The sequence below is a fragment of the Engystomops pustulosus genome, chromosome 1 (genome assembly GCF_040894005.1).
Source record: "Engystomops pustulosus chromosome 1, aEngPut4.maternal, whole genome shotgun sequence".
NCBI lineage: Eukaryota > Metazoa > Chordata > Amphibia > Anura > Leptodactylidae > Engystomops > Engystomops pustulosus.
This window is the reverse complement of record NC_092411.1, coordinates 120,894,003-120,906,002: the sequence shown is the minus strand read 5'-3', so window position 1 is coordinate 120,906,002 and position 12,000 is coordinate 120,894,003. Positions and strand designations below refer to the sequence as shown.

Here is a 12,000-nt window from a genome sequence, read left to right as displayed (position 1 = left end):
TTGACATGGTTACTGACATCTACAGGCTACATTGACAGTTCTTAACCTTGTTATGTTATATGTATCTCAATAAAGTTATTGTTGAAATACCCAATATGGGTTCAGGAAACATGTCAGAAGTTTTAGTAGTCACTAAAGCTCTTATATCACACAAATATACAACAAAAAATTGTGTCTCCTAAAATTTGTTCACAAGAGGCACACAGTAGGACAGAAAATAGCTGCAACTTTCCCATTCAATCTCCTGTGAAGTGTAATGGAGACCTGGCTGCTAACTTGACATTTTTCAAATCACAGTGGGAGTTGTTATAAGGTGGCACCATAACTAGATAAGGAAAGCGACATTAAGGTACTAAGGTAAGGAAAGCGACATAAAGCTCAGTGATGGAGAAAGTCTACTTACATGTCACTCAGCACCGCATACTCTTAGACACTGGTAAGTAGGATATTCAGAAAGTTCGGGATGCATCGCAGCACCTAACATCATATATGAGAGGTACATTTTTAAAAACACAAATCAAGTTCCATTCGAGTCTATAGATCAGTATGTGAAAAAAATGAGGCAGTTTGTAGTGCCATGGAAGTTTGAAATATTACATGATCAACTTATCAGAATAGTTTGGGATCAAGAGACATTAATGCTAGAAAAAGGATGCTCAGGCTACCTGACCAAAACCTGCAGAGAGCTATCAACATGTGTAGAAGCCATGAACTTACAGAAATACAAATGCAAGCAATGTAAGAAAGCAAAAGTGAGTCAGAAGTTGCAAGTTATACAACATACATGTATAAACTAAAAATACTGCACAATAATGAAGTCAAGGTATAAAACTCAATATGCATGTAGAAAACACATTCTAAAATATACATGGCTACACAGATAGAGAGAAGCAGCTCTAAATCAATATTCACAATTATTCATCTAATAGGCTTATTCATCTAAGAGGTTTGTAGCTTAGCATTAGGAGAAAAACTTGAAAAAAGTTACAGCCAGTTTGACTATAGGGATGCTTGCAATTTTTTCAAACCTGACATGTGCCACTACTGTATAAGTGGTTATAAAGTTGAAACACTGACATATCCAGGTGATTTTGATATTGTATTCTCATTACACATTTTACGTCATGTTAGTGGAAAAATTTGGCTGAAATGTTTTACCTAAATTTATGATAAAATTGATATTTGGTGAAAATTTGGATAAATTCTCAATTTGCAATATTAAATATTTTCTACTTTTACTACACTTATTCGTTACACCAAAATAACTTGTAAACTGTAAACATTTACCGACTGATGTTTACTTTGTGCTGGGATGTTTTTTAAATGTCTCAATTTTGTAGGATCTTATGAGGTTCAGAAATTTAGTTGTAATATGTCACATTTTCATTAAAAAAAAAATCATATTTTTGAGGGACCTGTTCACATTTTAAGTGACTTTGAAAGGCCTAAATAATAGCAGAATAAACTACCACGTTATTGAAATTACACCCCTCAACATATGTAAACCAACTTTTATGAAGTTTGTTAATCCTTTAAGTGTTTCACAGAGGTTTAAAAAAAAAGTTGAGTTTCAATTTTGAAATTGTCTTTTTTTGGCTAAATGAATATATTTTTCAAAAATGTACATATTCACAATGGATAAAATACCAAAATGTTCCACAAAGTTTAATACCCAATATCTCCAGAGTATGCCAATACCCTATATCTGGTGGTAACCCGCTGTATGGGCAGACATCAGGGCATCAAAGGGAAGTTGTGCAATTCAGAGCAGATTTGTCACATTTTAATTGCTATACAATCTTTATTTTTTTTTGACCATATGAGGATGGACTTTACAAATACTTCACGTCCTATTGATCCATCTACCACCCGATCTACCTTTATAGGTAGATTCGTGGTGATAGGTTCCCTTTAAGGCCTACTGCCAGTGGTGGACAAGGTTGTTGCAATTCTATAGGTTCCAAAGCATGACCATATACAAGCTGTTCATAGACTGCTAGAGTTTGTAAATTACCTTTCAAAATTCTTACCACATGTTTTCAAATGTTTGTGAACCTCGATGCAGAATGACAGCCAGAGTTTATTACGTGCTGGCACATGATGCCCCTGCACTTGATGTAAACTTCACCACAACAACTGTGCCAGATATATCCTAAGGCTGGACAATTCCACAGCAGGTACTTCTGACGTAGAATTGCATTATAACCTGTGCCAGGAGAAAGCCCAATCATACCCCTCCACACCCATTTGAGTTATGCCCAACCCCCCCCCCCCCATGTCTGGACTTGGAAATGCTGGTATGATAAAGCCCTCAATCAAATAAAAAGTATTCTTTCTAAACCTTCTGTTTGAGATACTAAAATGTTAATAAAGATTTGTGCAATGTGAAGGGACTTGGAGTATCTCTTTTGCAAGAAGGTCAGGCAGTCAGATTTGCATCACACACTGGCTGCAACAGGGCAAACAAATTCTCAGATTGAAAAAGAATGTCTTGGCATTTTGTATGCATGTCAGAAGTGTAATCAATATTTACATGGAAAAAGAATCATTAAGATAGAGAGACCATTTATAAAAAAAATCCCTCTACAGTTACATAAATACAACTTAGATGTGATCTACAAAATGGATCTGAAATGTAAATTGCAGACTTCTTGTCAAGAGCAGCATTATCTCACAAAATAGTGGATAAGGATACTCCAGATAATTCTCTATGTAAGCAGAAGGTGCATTTTCCAGAGAAGTGGAGCAAATAAACTTTACTGAATATTTTATATTCTGATATGCATCTGCAACAAAACCAGAGATACACTGGAAATGTTTAGCAAGCAATAAAATATTTGTTCTTACAGGATGGCCTCACCAGAAAGAAAAAGTTGCCATGTGCATAACAGACTACTGGGGCTTTAGGGATAAAATTAACCTACAAACTGAAATTCTGTAAAAAAGGCACAAAGTCATCATACCTTAAAAGAAATAATAGCAAGGACTCATTCTAGGCACTTCAATTCTAGGAATTGAAATATGCCTTCTCAAAGCCAAGGATTTTATTTCCTGGCCACGCATGGGTACTGAGATAATAGAAACAATATGAAACTCTTACTTGCAACAAGTATACAGTACAAACAAACAGACAAACAAAGGAACCACTGATGACCCCCACACTGCCAACTGCCATGGAACAAGCATGGACTTCTTTCTTATTTAATAATTGTTGATTATTATTCCGAAATCTTGATTTTTTGCTGACAGAACCTCAAAAACCATCATAGAATGGTAAAAGCACAATGTAGAAGGCATGGGATCTTTGAGTCTGTAAGATTTTCTAGAGAGTGGTAATTTGAACAAACGATTCATCCCCATATCACAGTCTTTTAAATGGGAAAGCAGAAGCTTCAGTAAAAATAGCAAAGACTCTCATAAAGAAAGCTAAGCGAGATTGAAAATCTCAAGATCGCATCTATCCTTGTTGATCCCTTTGGCTGCACCAAGATATACAAAAACAAGAGTTACCTGGACAGCAACAAAATCTAAAGACTACAAATACTAATTTTATTCTATAGAAAAATGATCGTCATTAGTATATAGTTTCATTTGATTTCCTAAGAAAGGAAGGGTGTTACCCTGTTTCCCCCAAAATAAGACATCGCCCGGAAATAAGACCTAGTAGAATTTTGTTCAAGCTGAGAAATATAAGGCCTCCTCTGAAAATAAGGAGTAGGAGTTATATGGAAATAAGGCTTGGTCAGATAAGCCCGTCCCCTACACTGTACTAAAGAGACGCAACCACATAGCGCTGTCAAGTGTTGGGAATTTGTTCCTTCTGGAAAATACATTTAAACTTATCTCCTCAATCCCTCCTCCTCACTCAGGGTTCAGGGAAGAGGATGAGGGAAACAGAGAGAGGGCCATGAGTGAGGAGGAGGGATTGAGCAGAAGATGACTCCCGCCATTTGAACTGACCCTCAGGATTCACAACACACTGCTGGCAGGAGTTAGGTAATGTAATATAATCAATTAAAAAGTGCTGGATTTATTCATATTGCTGACAAAGGCATTTTTGAAATTAACAAATAAAGTTTATTATTATAAGATAACTAAAAAATATAAAATAGCATCCAAATAAAGACAATGAAATTCCACCCACACTTAATATTGACATAGCAGCCCTGTTTGTTTGTGGAGTATACATATTATATCATCATAACCATAACAGTATATGGGATCTATTGTTATGTTGTCTGTAATTTTAGAATAAAATTTAAGTAATATACACTGAATCACTTTTTTCACTCTTATTAATGTTTACTTAAAAAGTGAAAACTATGCAATATTTTTTGGTAACCCAACAAATAAAAAGGTTATGACCATTAAACAACCTTGTACTGATTAGAGAGAACCTGCATGGAAGATCTGGTATGCATACAGCAAGTTAGTGTGCATTCACACTCTCAGTTTTACAGATGCAGCGGTTGAAGCCAAAAGCAGGTATGGAACATGATAGGTAAACATGGATAGAGTATGGATAGAGGTGCTACTCCGCCTCTTTTTTTTTTACTCTACTCCTAGTTTGGACATCAAAAACTGTGTCAGAAGGGATAAAAGGGAACCACATTTACACAAATACAGCTAATGACAATTTCCTATAGAGCCCTATTAACTGACGGAAACCCTTCTTTTAGCTAAAAATTGTTTCCTTTATATCCCCATAAATCAATTTTATATTACTTGGAATCAAAGGGGCATGTCTTTCTCAGCTGGCTCCTCCCATCTGCTCCTCCTTTTGCCTTATGTCTCCTTATGCGCCCCATGTATGTATCTGATGACATGATATCATAGCAGCCTCCATGGATTTCTTCTCCACTCAATCCTCCATGGAATCTGCTGTGATTTCAGGTCACTTAGAAATGTCCTTTTCTTTCACTTAGAAATTTCCTTTTCTTTCACTGAAGCTAACATTAAATGAATCATAAATACACTCTATACATTGCTAATGTAGTAAGTGACTATTCTAGCTGCTGGCTTTTAATCCAATATCTTCATAGGTGTATAGGCCCATTACCAACGATCATCACTCCATTTATATACTGGTACATTGTGTTTGCTTACTGTGTAAGAAAGCTAATGGATGTTTAGAAAACCATTGAAAACCGTTGTTCAAGTTTGCTAGCACAGCTGAAAATAGTTTGGCTGATTAGAGAAGCTATAAAACTGAACTTCCTTTGAGCTAGTTGAGAATCTGGAGCATCACATTTGTTTATTCTATGAAACTCTTACAATGGCCAGGAAAAAAGAACTTTAATGTGAAACTCGACAGTCTATTCTTACAAATGAAGGCAATTCCATGCATGGTGTGTACAACTCCCTTCAGAGGAGAGCAGAATAGGATCTAAGCAGGATAAAAAAGATGTGGGAGGCCCACGCTGCACAACTAAGCAACAAGACAAGTACATAAGAGTTTCTAGTTTGGAAAAACTGATACCTCACAGTTCCTCAACTGGCAGCTTCATTAAATAGTACCCGCCAAATGCCAGTTAAACCTCTCCAGGATGCAGACCTTCTGTGCACAGTGGCAAAGAAAAAGCCATATCTGAGACTGACTAATAAAGGAAAAAATTAATATAGGCAAAAGAACACAGACATTGGACAGAGGAAGATTGAAAAAAAGTGTTATGGACAGACAAGTCTAAGATTTGTTTGGATCACACAGAAGAGTATTTGTGAGACGCGGAACAACTGAAAAGATGCTAGAAGATGCCTGACGCCATCTGTCAAGAATAGTGAAGGGAATGTGATGGTCTGGAGTTGCTTTGGTACAGGTAAAGTGGAATATTTGTACAAGATCAAAGGGATTTGGAATTAAGAAGGACTGTGACTCTATTTTGCAATGCCATGCCATACCTTATGGACAGCAGTTGATTGGAGCCAATGTAATCTTACAACATGACAATGACCCAAAACATACCTCCAAATTATGCATAAACTATTTAGGGAAGAAGCAGCCCAGTCACCAGATCTCAACCACATTGGGCTGTTGTTGCAGCTTGACCGTAAGGTACACAAAAAGTGCCCATCAAGCCAATCCAACTTGTGGGAGGAGCTTCTGGAAGCATGGGTGAAATTTCTCCAGGTTACCTCAGCAAATTAACAGCTAGAATGCCAAAGTTCTGCAATGCTCAAATTGCTGGCATCCTAGGAGCAAGAAGAGTCAAAGCCAGAAAACATGAGTCAGAAAACTAATCTGCATATAAAAAAATAACTGTAATTACGTTAAATCACTGGCAGCTAATTTTAGTTTATATGGGGAGGACTTGTACCCTTGATCAGCAGGCATTGTTACTTAGGGTGGTAAAATTCTTGTTACGAGGCTAGCCATTTAGATAGCTTCATATACTGCCCTATATAAGCGTAGCAAATTACTGCTTTGTATGGATATGCAAAAGCTTATAAATGGGTGTCCCAATAATCTAGAGAGGATGGGATCTGCTAATGAAATCAGCAAGCATAAAGTATGTGTCCAGTGGATTCTTTCAGAATTGTCGTTTTTGGTCTGCAGCAGTATGTATCTGTAATCTGTAGCTGTAATGAATCAACAATGAACATACAAGACATGATAGCACAATGGGGAAGACTTTTCAATTTGTCTATGATAGCAATGTGTAATTTTCAATAGAAACTAACGTGTCCTGCCCACATCTAAGTTTAAGACATTTTGGAACTTCATGAATACAAAGGCTGATAATTGTTCTGTGCTCGGTATTACCAGAAGGAAGTGAATGAAACAAATCTTTCTCCTTTATTAGTCATGAGGAGTCAGTCCTCACAGATGTACCACTGAGCCATCCATGGCAGTGAATGAGTCAATAGGAAGTTTGTCTTTGTACTCCTGAAAAGTGACGACTTCTAGAGAGGAGTTTGCTCATGACCAGGATTCCCAGGAGAAAGTATAATGCTGAAAAGCTCTATCTGATGCAGCATTATCGTTTGTGTGATGTGTGCGATCAGTGAAACAAATTTGTTTTAAACCTTTTAATACATCACTTAATACTTTCTGAGTGACCATCTGGCCATATTCATGCCCTTATTCACACCAGGACTAATTTTACTTAGCCTGGTCTTGTGGGAATTTGATCAGTGACACCTCTATCTCTGTATTGATAGTATAGGATAAGTGTATCCAGATATTTTAACCTTTTGAAAACATATATGCCTCTGGTTTAAATACCCCAAACCACCCAGAACCAGCCATATTTGATTTGATGTGCAGCAAATTTTTATGTTTGCTTGTTGTGCCCCAAAACCATTTGACTGAAAGACCTGTTAATTGTACAGGTCAGTAAAAAGTGGACATCTGCATACTTTAATGCCTGCTTTAGAATGGGAGATGAGATTTTGTCTGCTGGCGACCACAATCATCACAGTAACAGGGGTCTGCAAGTGCCTTATGTAAATGGAATGGTACTGTGGATGCCACAGAAACACATAAGGAGCCTTGACGTGTGCTAAAACACCAGTTATGTGAATAAGTAAGAAGTGTCCCTCCCCCCACATAAGATACCAGATTTAGGATAGGGGGTAAGTGCCTAGTTGCTGGTGGCCTGCCCACTGTGACCCACAGACATATAAGAACAAGGATCTGACAGCTGTGACCCACAGCCACATAAGAATTGGGGTCAGCCCATTCCCCATGTGAATAGAATGAGTGGAGTGCAGGCTTTCTATCCTGTTCTGTACTGTGCTTTATCCAAGAAGTAGCACATGGACACAATCTGCTGATCCATTCTGCAGACATATCATTTGGTCGGAGTGGTCGAGCCCAGTGAATGTGTTATGGTTTAGGTCAATCCCTTTAACAAAATTTTTAGAGCTTTGCACCTTCCTGTATGTCTGCAGTGTGAAATCTGTTCCTGAAAGTCATGTAACCCTTTCTGTTACTCTTTTTTTTTAAGTTTATACCGATTTCAAATGTATTCTTGTCGCGTTCAATTTAGAAATTAGGATAACATTGTGAAAATCAGAGCAAGATTTTAGTATAATCATATAATAATCAGGTTCCCCAAAGTTACACACATTATTTAGGTCCTAAGAGAGTCTCTGCACAGACTTGACCATACAGTACTAATTTTTGGGCAATTGCTGCATACACAACTACATTGAGTGGGTGAGGAGAGACCCTGTCTCCCTGTACCTTGTCATTTATAGCCGTGTTACATAACTCCTATGCACCATCCAGAAAGCAGAAAGTTTGTGAATAAAACCCCTCAGCACTGAGGAGAAGTAGTGAATAAGTTGATGGAGACAGTGTCCTGTAAGGAGTGTGACCTGGGCTGCTTCCCCCTCCTCCCTGACAGGGGGACCTGACATTCACCTTCCCCCGCCCATCTCCCCTGCTCACAACCCGGCTCTCTATCCCTAATCTCATTGGCTTCACTGGCCTGAGCTAAGCGGCAGCACAGCTCTAACCACAGCGCTCCCATAGCTTGTCCTGTCACGGCCAGAACCTGGGAGAGGTGGCGGGACCCTCACCATGCCGCCCGTTACTGCATGGACGGGCTGAGTGGAGCAGGGGGCGCTCTGGAGCACACACCTTCCTGCAGCCTGTATCTAGTCAGCCCTGCTATCGGGGGCACTGACAAGTGCTGGGGTGGGGGGCAGCTGGACGGATAGTCAGTGCTGCTCCTATGTTACCTGTCATCGGATTCTTCTGAGGAAAATGCACTTTGGATCTTGTCCTAGAAATCCTCCTTGCTTGGTGAGTGACTGCCGCTACACTCTCAACTTTTCTAGTGTAACTAAGAGTGCACACTGTATACAACTACTATGGAGGCACTATACATGTACGCATGGCTTATCTGTATATATATATATATATATATATATATATATATATATATATATATATATAGCCATGTGTCAGTTTTATGCCTTCCCATATTAGTTTCATGTATGCTTTTATACATCTCTATATCTATCGGTATCTATCTATATATACTATATGTGTATAAGAAGTATATTTATGTTATTTGGTAGCATAAATGATGTATAGATGCACTGCTTGTATTTTTCCCTATCCTATACATTCATTTGAATGGTGTATATTACCATATATATCTATAGTTGGTATAAACTCCAGAACATTTTTCTATAGGAGAAAATATCTCCTGTGTGAGTGGGCATATAGTTTTGTATATTGGCAGGTCTCTGGTATGGGGAGACATCACAAATGAAAACACCTATGTATATGTGGTATAAGGTAGAATGATATCTCTCACAGCTTTAAATGTACAACAGACACTTTTATAAAAGAGTCTCCAAGCAAGGAAAGAAAATATATATACACTGTAAATGTAAGTGTAGATTCCCCTGTGGACATCTACCAAAATGTTAGAACATCCTGCAAAATGTTAGGGACAACTTTGACACTGGATATATATTTTTATTCAGTGCGGAGAAGTGGGGCAGTAATCTTTACACCTACCATAATGTGATTTTTCTGTTGCCAATGGGAATATCATATTATATGTTATGTATTTTGCTACTCTAACACTTTATTTTACATATTACCTGCTTTTTACAAAAGTTTAAATGTTTAACAATAAATGAATAGTAGTAATTATGTATTAGCCAAAATTGAAAAAAAAAACTATATATTATTGAAATAGTTTTTTAATTGTGCCAAATTATGTTCTTACTGGACAATAATTCCTGAACTAAATACATTTCTCTACCTTCTGTGATGCGTTTAATCAAGTACATTACAGTTTTTCTTGTATTCCTGTGTTTATTTTGGTTGCCATTATCATTAATTATAGTAGAACTACAAATACTACAAGTACTCCCATCACTTGTGCAGATTGCAATCAGGCTTCCTATACTACAGTGTCCTAAATATAAAGTATTTTACCTTTTATAAGGGACAGCAACAGAAAAAATAATAAAAAGCGTAAGCGTCTTAGTAACTTCTAGGAAATGAGAATGCATATGCATTTTGTAGAGCTTGAAGTCCATACAAGTATTTATAAAGAAAAATATTACTACAGTCTAAAACAGTACTTATTACTAAATAATTGAAAAATGATCAATGTTTTTAGGACACTGTAAGCTACCTATTATTCCTATTAATTAATTCTCTTCAGATGGTGCATATTTATATGTCTCATATATGTAAGACATTTGTACCTGTTCAAGTGACGCATCTTCTATATATCTTATCTTATCTAGAATAAAAATACATGCGGTCCCCTACTTAAGAACATCCGACTTACAGACAACCCCTAGTCACAAACGAACCTCTGGATGTTGGTAATCTACTGTACTTAAGTTCCAGGCTACAATAAACAGTAATCATAGGTGTCTGCAATGAAGCTTTATTGTTTATCCTGGTTCTGATGACAATTCAACATTTTTAAAATCCAATTGTCAAAGCGACAAAAAAAATTTGGCTGGGGTTACAATGATAAAATATACAGTTCCGACTTACATACAAATTCAACTTAAGAACAAACGTACAGAACCTACGTATGTAACCCGGGGACTGCCTGTATATAATAACAGCACTCCAAGAGTCCAGATAGCAGTGAATTCAAGTGGATTTATTCCATAGCAGTTAGTATGGAATAAATCCAATTGATTTCTCTTCCATTCTTAAAGTGCTGCTTTTATACATTTTTATTCTATTATTGCAGGACCCATTGCCCAGCCCTTGATAGTGTGCACTCACTACTGATTATCATTTTGCTATATAGTGCTGCTTGAACTTTATGTTCTATCTATCTATCTATCTATCTATCTATCTATCTGATTATGTTGTCTGTTGTAACATCTATCAGAGTGGTCTTCAATGTGTCCAATGATATTGATATAAATATACATATTTTCCATTTCATATATCAAGAAATTTTCACTCGAGTGCTGTCTGCTCCATGGACGACTATCTTATCTATCTATCTATCTATCTATCTATCTATCTATCTATCTATCTATCTATCTATCTATCTTCTTATCTATATATCTCCCTATCTACTTTTATACTTGCATTTCTGTCCACTGTATCTAAATTTATCCAGTATAGATTAACATATATAACAATGTTATTAGTAATCATCTTTCTCCCATTTCATATCTATAAATACCTATACATTTACCTTATAAACTTAATATTATAGAACATGTCTTCCTATCTTAACTTATCACATACCTAAGCGTCAAATGAAATAAACCGTTCCAAGATTGTGCCAAAGACTGATAGGATGTGATCCACCAGGGTAAACTCGGGGTATTGTGTGTGCACCACAGTTTAATTACTTCAGAAACCAATCCACAAGATGTATTTTTTTGTCAGCAAGCCATGAAAATTTGACCAAGTTGTTATTGGTGCCAGATGGCTGGTTTTGCAGGAGTCTTTGTGCTGTACTTGTTCTGCAGTCCCAGAAATGACATGGGCTTTCTGAACTATTTCCAGCGTGGTTTGGAAAGCATGAATCCCTACTCTCAGAGGGATTGCAGGCTAAAGTAATTGTGGTCACTTTACGTCTCAGTTACTCATGTAACTGACAGTCTGCGCAAAGCTGTAGGAATAGCTATATTATTGTCTGGGCGCTCAGTGCTGGCATCTTGGTAGAAATATGTATGTCGTGCCATTTGTCTTGTCATTCCTGGGGCTGACATGCAATCTTCACAGAAGTATTTTTATTGGATTTGACAGGAACACAGCTTTTCTTCTCGCTGCTATCATTGCTATGTATTCCTTTGCTTCTATAAATAACTGAGCCACATAACACAAGCACTTTTGTTTATGGAGAGAGGGGGAAATTCTACCTGACAGTAAAATTTACATGAAATTGGCCTTAGGGAATGGACCATTACCAAAGCTCCTGTGTCAATCTTCCATGTGCAGCCCTCATGCATACTGCAGTGGCCAATAGCACAGATATTTCTGTGTAACCTCATATATAAGGTAGAGATTGTAAGGCCCTCATGCCTATTTTTCCGTCTAACCATTTT

At 37.2% G+C, this 12,000-nt stretch overlaps 1 protein-coding gene across 1 annotated transcript in view; it reads left to right on the top strand.

Moving 5' to 3' along the window:
• The first annotated feature begins 8,437 nt into the window (after positions 1-8,437).
• The window catches only part of GLIS3 (GLIS family zinc finger 3), a 243,969-nt gene continuing 240,406 nt past the window's right edge, over positions 8,438-12,000 (top strand). Inside the window, exon 1 of the mRNA XM_072151809.1 lies at positions 8,438-8,749. The gene's annotated coding sequence lies outside the window, so the exon portion shown is untranslated. The remainder of the gene's footprint in view (positions 8,750-12,000) is intronic.